Below are 13,040 nucleotides of genomic sequence, written 5' to 3' on the forward strand. Positions count from 1 at the left end.
GACACCAACATCAAATGCTTTCACTGACATGTGGAATCTGAAAAAAGGACAGACTGAACTTCTTTGCAGAACAGATGCTGACTCACAGACATTGAAAAACTTATGGTCTCCAGAGGAGACAGTTTAGGGGGTGGGGGGATATACTTGGGCTGTGGGATGGAAATCCTGTGAAATCAGATTGTTATGATCATTATACAACTACAGATGTGATAAATTCATTTGAGTAGTAAAAAAAATAAAAAGAAAAAAAAAGGAAAAAAAAAAGAAAAAAAAGAAATAGAGGGTATCCCAATTGGAAAGGAAGTAAAACTGTCAGTATTTGCAGATGACACAATAATATATGTAAGAAACCTTAAAGATTCCACCCAAAACTATTAGAACAAATAAATTCAGTAAAGCTGCAGGATACAAAATTAATATACGGAACTCTATTGAGTTTCTATACATTAATAACCACCTACCAGAAAAATAAATTAAAAAAACAATTCCAGGAGATCCCATCAAGGGTCAGCAGAAACAAACCTGACTAGTATGCATGAGGATGCAGGTTTGATTCCTGGCCTCGCTCAGTGGGTTAAAGCATCCGGCATTGCCATAAGCTGCAGTGTAGGCCACAGATGCAGCTGGGATCCAGCATTGCTGTGGTTGTGGTGCAGGCTGATAGCTGTAGCTATGATTCTACCCCTAGCCTGGGAACTTCCATATGCCACAGGTGCAGCCTTGAGACGCAAAAACCATTTACAGTTGCATCAAAAAGAATAAAATACCTAGGAATAAATTTAACAAAGTAGGTGAAAGACCTGTCCTCTGAAATCTATAAGACACTGAAGAAGAAAACTGAAGATGACCCAAATAGATGGAAAGATATACCATGCTCATGAATTGGAAGAATAAATGTTAAAATATCTGTACTACCCAAAACAATCTATAGATTCGGTGCAATCCTTATCAAAATACCAATGGCATTTTTCACAGAACTAGAACAAATAATTGTAATATTTGCAGGGAATCACAGAAGACCCTGAATAGCCAAAGCAAACTTGAGAATAAAGAATAAATCTGGAAATATCATGCCCCCTGATTTCAGACTACACAACAAACCTATAGTAATCAAAACAGTATGATACCAGCACAAAAAACAGACCCATATATCAATGGTACAGAACAGAGAGCCAGAAATAAACCCACACTTATACAGTCAATTAATCTATGACAAAGAAGGCAAGAATATATAATGGGAAAAATACAGCTTTTTCAATAAATGGTATTGAAAAACTGGATAGCTGCATGCAAAACAATCAAACCGGATCATTTTTTTTACACTATATACAAAATTAAACTCAAAATGGGAGTTCTCTGGTAGCTCAGTGGCTTTAGGATCTGGAGATGTCACTGCTATCTATGGCTCTGGTTACTGAAGTGGTGCAGGTTTGATGCCCAGCCTGGGAACTTCCGCATGCTGCAGGTATGGTAAAAAAAAAAATTAAACTCAAAATGGATTAAGGACCTGAAACCATAAAACTCCTAGAAGAAAACATAGGCAGAGAACTCTTTGAAACTGATCTTAGTAACAGTTTTTTATTTTTGTTTTTTGGCTATATCCAGGTCATGCAGAAGTTCCTGGGCCAGGAAGTGAACCTGCACCACAGCAGTAACCAGAGCCATAGCTGTGACAACACCAGATCCTTAACCTGCTGTACCACCAGGGAACTCCAAATAATAGTTTTTTGGATCTGTCTTCTAAAGCAAGGGAAACAAAAGCAAAAATAAGCAAATGAAACCACATCAAACTAAAAAGCTTTTGCACAGCAAAGGAAACTACCAATAAAACAAAGAAGCAGCCTACTGAATGGGAGAAAATATTTGCAAACACTATATCTTATAAGGGGTATTAGATATCCAGATTATGTAAAGAACTCACACTACCAATATAAAAAAAAAAATTTAAATGGTCAGAGGACCTAAACATTTTTCCAAAGAAGACATACAGATGGCCAAAGAAATGGCAATCATCAAGGAAATGGAAATCAAAATCACAATGAGTTACTTCACACCTGTCAGAATGGCCATCATAAAAAATACAACAAATAAAAGAGTTCCCTTTGTGGCTCAGTGGTAACAAACCCGACTAGTATCCATGGGGATGCAGGTTTTATCCCTGGCCTTGCTCAGTTGGTTAAGGATCTGGCATTGCCGTGAGCTGTGGTGTAGGTTGTAGACATGGCTCAGATCTGTCGTTGTTGTGGCTGTGGTGTAGGCTGGCAGGGACAGTTCTGATTCAACCCCTAGTCTGGGAACTTCTATGTGCCACGGGTGGCCCTAAAACAAATGAACAAACAAAAAACAAATAATAAACACTGGCAAGGATGTAGAGAAAAGAGAACCTGCATGACCTGTTGGTGGGAATGTAAATAGGTACAGTCAATATGGAAAACAGTATGGAGGTCCCTCAGAAAATTAAAAATAGAGCTACATATGATCCAGCATTTCTACTTCTGAGTATTTACCCAAAGAAAACAAACACTAATTTAAAAGCATATGTGAAAAATATTATTCAATGAACAATAAACTGAATTATTTACAGTTTATTTACAGTATTATTTACAGTAGCCAGCATATGGAAATAATCTAAATATCCACTGATACATGGATAAAGAAAGACTATGTGTATATATATATATATATATATATACAATGGAATATTACTCAACCATAAAGAATGAAATCTTGCCATTTGCAGCAAAACAGAGGGTATCATGCTAAGTGAAAATAAGTCAGACAGAAAAAGACCAATTCCTTTTACATTTACACAGGGAATCTAAAAAAACAAAACAAAGAAAACAAAACAGAAACAGACATACATACAGAGAACAAACCGGTGATTGCCAGAGGGGAGAGGGGGTAAGGAGTTGGGCAAAATAATTGAAGGACATTAAGAGGTACAAACTTCCAGTAATAAAATAAATAAGTCATGGGATATAATACACAGCATAAGAAATATAGTCAATAATCATATAATAACTTTGTACAGTGACAGATGGTTTTGTTTTGTTTTTTTTTTTTGGTCTTTTTGCCTTTTTCTTGAGTCGCTCCTGCGGCATATGGATGTTCCCAGGCTAGGGGTCGAATCAGAGCTGTAGCCACTGGCCTACGTCAGAGCCACAGCAATGTGGGATCCAAGCCACGTCTGTGACCCACACCACAGCTCATGGCACCGCCGGATCCTTAACCCACTGAGCGAGGCCAGGGATCAAACCCGCAACCTCATGGTTCCTAGTCAGATTCATTAACCACTACGCCATGATGGGAACTCCCGTGACAGATGGTTATTAAGCCTATCTGGTGATCATTTCATAGTGTATTTAAGCGTCAAATCACTATGTTGTACATTTGAAACTAACATTGTATGTCAACTGTACTTCAATAAACAAACAAATAAGTACAATTTATGTGGCAATGAAGAAGTTTATGAACAGCCAAGATAATCCTGGGAAATATGAAAAACTTATTCTATTATGTATTGACTCATTACAGTAGCTACCATAATTGAAACAGCATGGAATTGGCACAAACTAATAGATAAATAGAAAAAAAAAAATTAATAGATAAATCCAAGAACCAGATTCACATATAGACAATTCGTTAATTATAAAAGTGAGGAATTAACAGTCCTTTCAATGCACGATGCTGGGTCAAATGGATATTCATATAGAAGAAAAAAAGGAAATACGATCTCATAGTATACCCTAAAATCAGTTCAATGTGGACAATGTTGTCAGATTATGTTGCCACTAGCCACACTTAATTAAATTAATTAAAAGTAAATAAAATTTAAAATTCAGTGCATCAGACATATTGGTCACATTTCAAGTGCTCAATAGGTGCATCATATTGGCTGCCGTAGAGAGAAAATAATTCCATTACTGCAGAAAGTTCTACTGGACAGCACTATTCTAGAAGAAATTATAGGAGAATATCTTTATGATTTTTAGGTAGGGAAAAATTTCTTAAATAGAATTTTAAAAATGCTAACCATAAAAGAAAAGCTTGAAAAATTCAATTATATTAATTAAAATTAAAATTAAAATTAGGAACTCCTGGAGTTCCCGTCGTGGCGCAGTGGTTAATGAATCCGACTAGGAACCATGAGGTTGCGGGTTCGGTCCCTGCCCTTGCTCAGTGGGTTAACGATCCGGCGTTGCCGTGAGCTGTGGTGTAGGTTGCAGACGCAGCTCGGATCCCGAGTTGCTGTGCCTCTGGCGTAGGCCGGCGGCTACAGCTCCGATTCGACCCCTAGCCTGGGAATCTCCATATGCCTCGGGAGCGGCCCAAAGAAATAACAAAAAAAAAAAAAAAAATTAGGAACTCCTTTTCAACAAATAACACTATAGAGAGAGTGAAAATGCAAGCCATAGAATGGAATAAGAGCCAGATCAGGGTGGGGCAAGTGAGGCACTAAGCTTGGACACAAATTTTGGAGTTCCTCTGTGGTTCACTGGGTTAAATACCCAGTGCTGTGACTGCTTCGGTTCAGGTTGCTGCTGTGATATGGGTTCAATCCCTGGCCTGGGAACTTCCACATGCCCTGGGTGTGGCCAGATTTTGGGGGGCACCAAAAAAAGCCTCAGTAATCAAAACAAATAAGATGTTAATGCAATATTTTTAAAAGCAAAATTAACTTTAAAACATCCATGATGAACGAAATGTCAAAAATTTAACTACAGATATCATTATTTCTGATTTTTCTTTTGCTGCAGGCTCCAATATGATTTGACAGTATTGAGAAATGATATTTGCAACATGTACACTGCAAATGTCTCTAATATTTAGAGAATGCTTACAGGTCAATAAAAACGTCAGACAACCCAACAGAATTATAGGTTCAAGACCTGAAAGGTATTTTACAAAACAAAATGTCCAACTGGCCAATAAGTAGATGCAGGACTAGAATCTGGTCTCCTAATTCCTAGTCCCGACCATTGTGCTCCCAGGTCTGATGCTCCTGTAAGTCAGGCATCTGACCACACAGAAGCTCCAAGCAGTGGATACCTTCACTAGGGGCCAGTACATTTTTCTCTCTGTCCCTGATTTATAGTGTGCTAAGGATAGGGATGGCCTCCTAATTTATTTCACAGTTGAACCTAAAGCAGATACCCAGTCAGTTATCACTGTATACTCTTCCCTAAGAAGCCAAATGCCAAATGCCAAAGAGTGCAAGTACAGGACATAAGGAAGCAATTAAAAAAACTGCTTTTTTCCATTCTAAATGTCTGATTACTGACTATATGGAATGAGGCCTGAAGATCACTTGAGACAAGAACAAACCAAGGGAAGAGTAAAACACCTAACAGCTGGGATCCTGTCCACAATGACTATTTCTAAACAAATGAAGAGTCACATCTTTTAATTAAGATTTAAATTGTGATTTTAGAATGTTTTGAATTTAGTACTTTTGCTCCAAGCTGATTCTTCTTAAAAACACCTGAATATAAAGAAAAAAATCTGTTAAGCACAGGTTTGGGGAACAGATAGAGACAGAACTGGTGGCTGTCTAGCAGGCAATTTATGGCTGGATCCTGCCTTTGTGGGGGCCATCAGGAGAATTTAAGGAACTCTCCCCCACTGCAACACCCTCATCCTCTTTCTCCTCAGGACAGCTGCACTTCTGAGCAAAATGCAGACCTCTAAGGTCTCTAGGGACTACTTTGGCCCCCACACCCAGTTGCACAGGTATTTAAATTAAATACAGATCCTAGCTTTACACTTCTTTCCAATTTCCTCCCCAAAATATGAATAAATCTTCCCTAACTGAAGTCAGTTTTCTCTCAAGCCACAGTCTATTTTTTGTGTACATTTTCCCTGAACTGGATTCTTTCTTATCTCAATCAAAGATAACACCCTGCCACCATCCACCTTTCCCCCACCCTGACATCTAATCTTTTTGGTTCCTATTTAGTTCTTCTACAAGAACTCTTCTCTCTTTGACTAGTATCCTGGCTCTTTTGCCCAACTCTGAACACTTGTCTCCTTTGCATCCCTGTGCTGGACTGTAACAGCATCTTTGCTAGAATGCTTACCCATATGCAGAAGTACTTGGAAGAGAGAAACATTCATGACATAACCAAAAGATGGCAAGTTTTATGTTATTTTAACTTTCGAGATTCCTGCAGACTGTCTTGAAGAACCAGAAACAGCCCTTTGCCCAGACTATTCCAACCCAGAGCCACGTACACAAAATTGGGGTTACTGCACTCAACAGTAAAACTGCCAATAATTGTCTGGGAGTTCCCGTCATGGTGCAGCAGAAACAAATCCGACTAGGAACCATGAGGTTTCAGGTTTGGCCCCTGGCCTCGCTCAGTGAGTTAAGGATCCAGTGTTGCCATGAGCTGTGGTATAGGTCGCAGATGCGGCTCAGATCTGGCATTGTTGTGGCTGTGGCATAGGCCGGCAGCAACAGCTCTGATTAGACCCCTAGCCTGGGAACCTCCATATGCTGCCGGGGAGGCCCTATAAAGACAAAAGACAAAAAAAAAAAAAAAGTCTGGATTTGGGTTATACATTTCCTTATACTCTTGAATATTTGCCGTACTCCAAAGCAATGGAATCTGGTATGTGATTTCCTAGCCCCACAGTTCTGCTTTTCAAAGTCTCAACCTGACGCAGACTGAAACCAGACACTTCAATCTACGATTTACTTCTTTTGAGGTAAGGATTAGTCTCCTTTCTACATCTGTCTGACAGGATGTTTGAATGACCAAATCAAAAGGCTACAATGGGCCCCTCATTCCTGGTAATTATCTTTGCATGGGACCATCCTGCTGAGGATTGTGCCCAAAATGAAGCTATTAGTGTTAATGACCTGATCCTTAATGAGATCCCTGTGGCTTAAGCAGAGGAGATGCAAACACATGTCCTACCTTCAACATGAGTGAGAGTCTTTTCCTTTATTTTTAGAGCAGTTTGACCAAAAGAACCTTTATTAGCTGCATGCTTCCAGGGTGTGGTTCCATTACTTCCCGGACTTGTTACTATTTGTGTTGTCTGTTCACTGCAACATGGCTGCTCCTCCACAAAAGTTCCTCTTTCCTACACGTATCTCAGTAGAGCTCTGCAATCTGGTACAGTGAAGGGCACAGACCTGCAGCCTTCCCTCTTTGCTACTACCTCAGCTACCTGTATATAAGGCATGCGCAGTGGCCAGCTGCTTTTACAATAATTTAGGTGCTCGAATGTTTTCTGCGAGTGAATAAGAAACTATGATTATGAAACTCCAATTAGCGGAATGTACCATGCAAAAATCATTTAGGCACTGTGAAGCTTGGAGAAATTTTTACCATAGAAGAAGCAAATGAAAAGTAGAAGATGAGGAGGAGAAAGGAGAGTAAAGAAAGGAAAAAGAAAAGGAGGAGAAGGAGGAGAAGAAATTGCGCTCATAGATATCATACTAAGCATAGATCCCGTACTATACCAAAACACCCGCTGAGAAAGAGAAAGAGATTTCTTCTTCCCACACTGGGCTCACCTCTCACTATACAGGGCCCTGTCCCAGGAATCGTCAATAACAGCTCTCTGTGGTCAATAAGAGATAATTCCAGATCAAAAGAAGGGTTCTGAAATCAAGATGTCGTTTTTAGATCAATGGTTCTCCAAATGGAATCTGGGGACCTCTGGTGGGTCTGCAAAGATTCTTCCAATCGTCCTGTGGGCTGGGTCAAAATGTAAGGCACAGAAGTGTGTTGGGTGGTTTGTTTTTTTTCCCTTTGAAACGTATTTTCCACTGTGGATTTCAATCAAAACTTAAAAGCATCAAAACAAACATGTTTAAAGGGAGCTAGAAATTATCACAGGGATTCAGCCAAAACACCTCGAAAGTGGTTTTTTTTTGGTTTGTTTGTTTGCCGGCATGTTTATTTAATCTAGTAAATAGTGAGACTCTTGTTCTGTTCAAGTAGTCTAAGGACTAAAAATTTTGAGACTCACCAGTCCAGATGAAAAGATGAACCTTGAAAGCACAACTTTTTGAGGGTCTTTCTTCCCTGAGTTTCCCATCTCCCAGTGTCATTTACTTCCTGGTCCTCTCTCTGTATTGCTCTCGAGCTCAATGCCCACAGCTCTGAAGTCAGAAGCAGCCGTTGACAAAAATAACCCTTCTCTGCTGCCAGGGCTGTCTTTACTCAGGCTTCTCTTCCAGGGAGCAGGAGCTCAGGTGTGGGGTGAAAGAGATGTCAATTGCAGCTGCAGCTTGAGAAGATTTGTTTTTCCTCATCCCAGCTTCACAGCCAGAGTTAACCCCTTGAGAAGATCTGTTTTTCCTCATTCCAGCTTCACAGCAAGAGTTAACAGAGCCTTAGCTGCTGGAGAGGAGTTTTGTGAGTTATTTAATGACCTAACTGTACGACAAAGCTGCCGGGTTATTTAGGATGCTCTGATACCATGAGATAAAATTTAGTACTTATATCCAAGTCTGCCTTTCCCTCTTTAATGGAGTGATGTGCACATTCAGCTATTTGTTGGGCCAGTTTGCATGTAGTTTCTTAGAGAATTTCAAAACAGGCTGCCTACGCCACAGGTAAGGAATTTACAGTGTGGAAACTGTAAGTTAGAATGGACTTGGAGACCTGTAATTGGATTTTGCTGAAGTATCTGAAACACCATTTACCTATTCGGATAATTCTATCACGTATACAAAGTGCTCTCAGATAACTTAGATGCCACCCTTAATTACCCAGGTGCTATTAGCTCTCTCAATCCTTTGATGCAGACCCACTCAAGAATGAAGGAAGTTATGAATGCTCTTCTCACCTTGCTTGACAAGGTGGAAACAATTTGTTTGCTCTTTGAATGTGATGGGGGGGGGGGAGAAAAAGAAAGAAAGAGGAAAAGGAAACAAATCCCAACATCTGAGTGGAATTTATTACATACCTCTCTGGGATCCCCTGGTTCTCCAGTGTTTCAGTGAAGGAGACCCTCTTCCAAAGTCTGCAGAGACTCAATGACTCAGCCTGTCAGAAAATGATACTTTGTTGCCAGTTACTGCAAGTTGGTTTAAATAGGTTGTCAAGATGTTGTAGCTGTGAGCAAACCCCTGGTAGGGGGAGGCGGGGCTGCACATGCCACTTAAGCATGCTCACATGTTTCTGTGTGGATACCCTGTGCTTGCTACTTTTGGAGAAACTGGAGGTTCTCTACTGTATTATTTGGTATCCCTGCCCTAGAATCTGCCTCACGCAGGCAAAGTCCACAAACCCCGTCATGTCTTGAGGAGGTCTATGTTGGACTCCTGTTATGGCAAATGTTTCTGGATCGTTTAGGTATTACAGAAAAGAGGATCAAAGTACCAGAAGACCTGATTTCAGCTCCGACTGCTACTTACCAGCTCTAGGATTTTAAACTAATGTATCTGCCTTCTTTGAGCTTCCATTTATCAGTACTGTGGGTAAGTAATATCCTCAATGGAGATACTGGGGAATGAATTGAGATAATAATATGCAAAGTGTCTGGTGGTGTTCTGTACATGTGAACTGTGTCTGGGGAGAGCATACCGTGGCAAAGGACAACTCAGCCTTGAAATAGCAAGACCCCACAATTACAATGGGAGCCCAGGGAGGGGGTTCAATGATTGCCAAGTACCCTGTCTTACTGCAACTTTTTGGAAGATGTTTATTTTTAAAGTGAAATAATGGAAAAGGCATGGAACTGGAAGTTAGGAAATCAGTCGTGACTCATAACAATAGACGTGGTAAGTCATTTAATCTCTGTGTTTGTTTCTTCACCTATATAATCATGATATTCATACTTTCCCTTTCCAAAAGGTACTTTTTTTTTTTTTTTGCTTTTTAGGGCCACACCTGCAGCATATGGAGGTTCCCAGGCTAGGGGTCAAATCGGAGCTGTAGTTGCCAACCTATATCACAGCCACAGCAACGCAGGCCGCATCTGCGACCTGCACCACAGCTCCCGGCAATGCCAGATCCTTAACCCACTGAGAGAGTCCAGAGATTGAACTCGAAATATCATGGTTCCTAGTTGGATTTGTTTCCGCTGCGCCACGACAGGAACTCCCAAAGCATACTATTATTGTGATGCTTAAATAAAATAGGGTTTATACAACGAATATATAAAACATACCAAAATATCATTTATTTTGGTCAAAAATTTCAAAACAATCCTGCCAACCTAGCAGTGCCTAATGCATTCTGGCACATATGTTTGATACTTAATTTAATCCTGTTTCTGTGGCTGATAAGAATGAATTATAACTGGCAGTGTCCCCACTGGATTCACCCAAATAGCCAGTCCCTTGGGTTCTGTGTGTAGTCCCTGAAGGGCAATGAGAAATCACACCAGGAGATAAGCAAAGGCTTAACTCCAGTTTTTCTAAATTTCCTGCATGGTTGAAGCTCCTGCAACCAGGGGCTTGTCTTTGAGGGTGTTTGGAGCCAAAGGGCTTCAGGAGCTTGCTCCCTGCTTTGACATCAGCATATAGTGGAGCAAATCAGGGGTTCTGGGAGGCAGGCACAGGAATGTCCTTGCTCCTTTGGGAAGCTTAAGACAAAATCCCACCATCAACCTTGTAAACACTTACTTTCAGCAACAGCCAAGGAGGAGAACCATCATCTCTGTCAGACTTTCTGTTTCCCTTCCCATTCAAGAAATTACCTACAGATGAGGAGTTCCCGTCATGGCTCAGTGGTTAATGAATCTGACTAGGAACGATGAGGTTGTGGGTTCAATCCCTGGCCTTGCTCAGTGGGTTAAGGATCTGGTGTTGCCGTGAGCTGTGTAGGTTGCAGACGCAGCTCGGATCCTGCGTTGCTGTAGCTCTGGCATAGGCCAGTGGCTACAGCTCTGATTATACCGCTAGCTTGGGGACCTCCATATGCGGCGGGAGTGGCTCAAGAAAAGGCAAAAAGACAAAAAAAAATTACCTACAGATGAAAGTTAGGAAAATTCATGTTTATTTGTTTCATTTTGTTTTTTGCTTTTGCTTTTTCTTCCATGACCCAGCATACCGCAGACTAGCCCTGGGTGAATAGATTGTGGGAGAGGCTTATGGGGCAGGCTCTCAACTCTGAGGCATTGAGGCTGTACCCATTTTTTCCTTTTTTTTGGCTGTGCCTGCAGCATGAAGAAGTTTCTGAGCCAGGGATCGAACCTGCGCCACAGGAGCAACCTGAGCTGCTGAAGTGACAATACCAGATCCTTAACCCCACAAGGGAACTCCCTCTACCCCTTCCTTATAGTAAAGAGCAACCGGGAATGTTCTTCCCGTTTATGGGTCAGTCTGAGCCCTAAAGCAAAAGCATCCACCCAAACCCTTCTGCATGGAAATGGAGAGTTGTGGACATAGGCCTTTTCCCACAAATGCTGCCTTTTACAGGTAGCCACTGAAGTGGTGGTTTAGGGTCAGAGGAGCAGAAAGGCAGAGGGGTAGACAGAGAATTAGGATTCAACCTTTCCTCAAGTGCCTTGGCCTTGGTCTGCTCAGCAGATGACACTGCAGGCTATCCTAGCTCCAGGCATGCAGCCCCTCCTCCCCAACTTGTCTGTAAACAATCCTGGCTCACGTATCAGTAAGGACAGGAACCCACTGGAACTAACAGAAGCCCTGGCATTTGAAGTCCTAAAGCAAATCGAAATCCAGGCTTCCACATTAGGTCCATGTAGTTTATCCTTTTAGAAGTAGTCATAAGCATGAATTTCTTTTTTTCTTTTTTCTTACTGGCCAAGCTTATGGCATAAAGAAGTTCCCCAGCCAACGACCAAACCCACGCCACAGCAGTGACAATGCTGGCTCCTTAACCCACTGTACCACCAGGGAATGCCAGCATGCATTTATATGTATGTATGTGTGTGTGTGTGTGTATATATATATATATATATATATATATATATATATAATATTTATTTATTTATTTGTTTATTTATTGTCTTTTTGCCTTTTCTAGGGCCGCTCCCACTGCATATGGAGGTTCCCAGGCTAGGGGTCTAATCAGAGCTGTAGCCACGTCTGCAACCTACACTACAGCTCATGGCAACGTCAGGTCCTTAACCCACTGAGCAAGGCTAGGGATCGAACCTGCAACCTCATGGTTCCTAGTAGGATTTGTTAACCACTGCAGGATCTCCTGCATTTCTTTTTGATGCTTATGGATTCTACCTCAGGAGCACCATGGAAAGATCTAAGACAAATTTAAAAATGTAAGAAAAATTTTAGATTCACAGTTTTTTAAAGCAGATAAAGGAATGCTAGTTTAATATTTTTAAGATGTGGGATATATATGTCAATTCATTAGAGATAAAAGTAAGTAAGAGAGTCTTCATTTAGGAACCATCTGTTGAAGAGGATTTTAGGGGACAAGGATGTACCGGGGGTGCATAATCTCAGTCTTCCTGACTTTATTGTTGGAACTTCTACCAGTCTGGGCCTGAGGAGAGTCCAAATGGCCAGGAGTTCAAGGACAGGAGGGATCTCAGGTAAGAGTACAGGGCTGCCAGGATTAGGATAGGCACATTGGCCTTACCCCGAAAACTTGTCCCCTCCTTACTCTAATTTTTCAGGCCCTGTGATCTTTGCTGCAAAGCAAACCATATGGTTTTGATTCTGGCTCCTGGCTTACTAAGAGCATTTCATGTCTCCGGCAGCAGGAAGCCATCGGCCCCTTTAAACCGCTGCTCAGACATCTAAGAGAGGAGGCCAACTCTTTTGGATTCCCTCACCAGCTGGGCATGACAGCCCAGTGGAGGGCAACACACAGTGTGGAGAAATGGTAACAAGAATGGCCATAGGGGAGTTCCCACTGTGGCAGAGCAGAAACAAACCTGACTAGTATCCATGAGGACAAGGGTTCAATCCCTGGCCTTGCCCAGTGGGTTAAGGATCTGGCATTGTCGTGACCTGTAATGTAGGTCTCAGGGGCTTGGATCCCTCGTGGCTGTGGCTGTGGCATAGGCTGGCAGCTGCAGCTCTGATTCAACCCCTAGACTGGGAAATTCCATGTGCCTTGGGTATGGCCCTAAAAAAAAAAAAAAAAAGG

The 13,040-nt window shown here is 41.4% G+C and overlaps 1 protein-coding gene across 2 annotated transcripts in view; it reads right to left on the bottom strand.

Moving 5' to 3' along the window:
- Positions 1-13,040, bottom strand: part of ASIP (agouti signaling protein) — a 185,404-nt gene that overhangs the window by 79,779 nt on the left and 92,585 nt on the right. The window contains exons 3-4 of one of the 2 annotated variants that reach the window (XM_047771290.1): positions 8,926-9,005; positions 7,526-8,354 (exon numbers count right to left, since the gene is read on the bottom strand). The exons of the other annotated variant lie outside the window; for it this stretch is intronic. The gene's annotated coding sequence lies outside the window, so the exon portion shown is untranslated. The remainder of the gene's footprint in view (positions 1-7,525; positions 8,355-8,925; positions 9,006-13,040) is intronic. 2 annotated transcript variants of the gene reach the window in all.

This window comes from Phacochoerus africanus, chromosome 3 (genome assembly GCF_016906955.1).
Source record: "Phacochoerus africanus isolate WHEZ1 chromosome 3, ROS_Pafr_v1, whole genome shotgun sequence".
Lineage (NCBI taxonomy): Eukaryota > Metazoa > Chordata > Mammalia > Artiodactyla > Suidae > Phacochoerus > Phacochoerus africanus.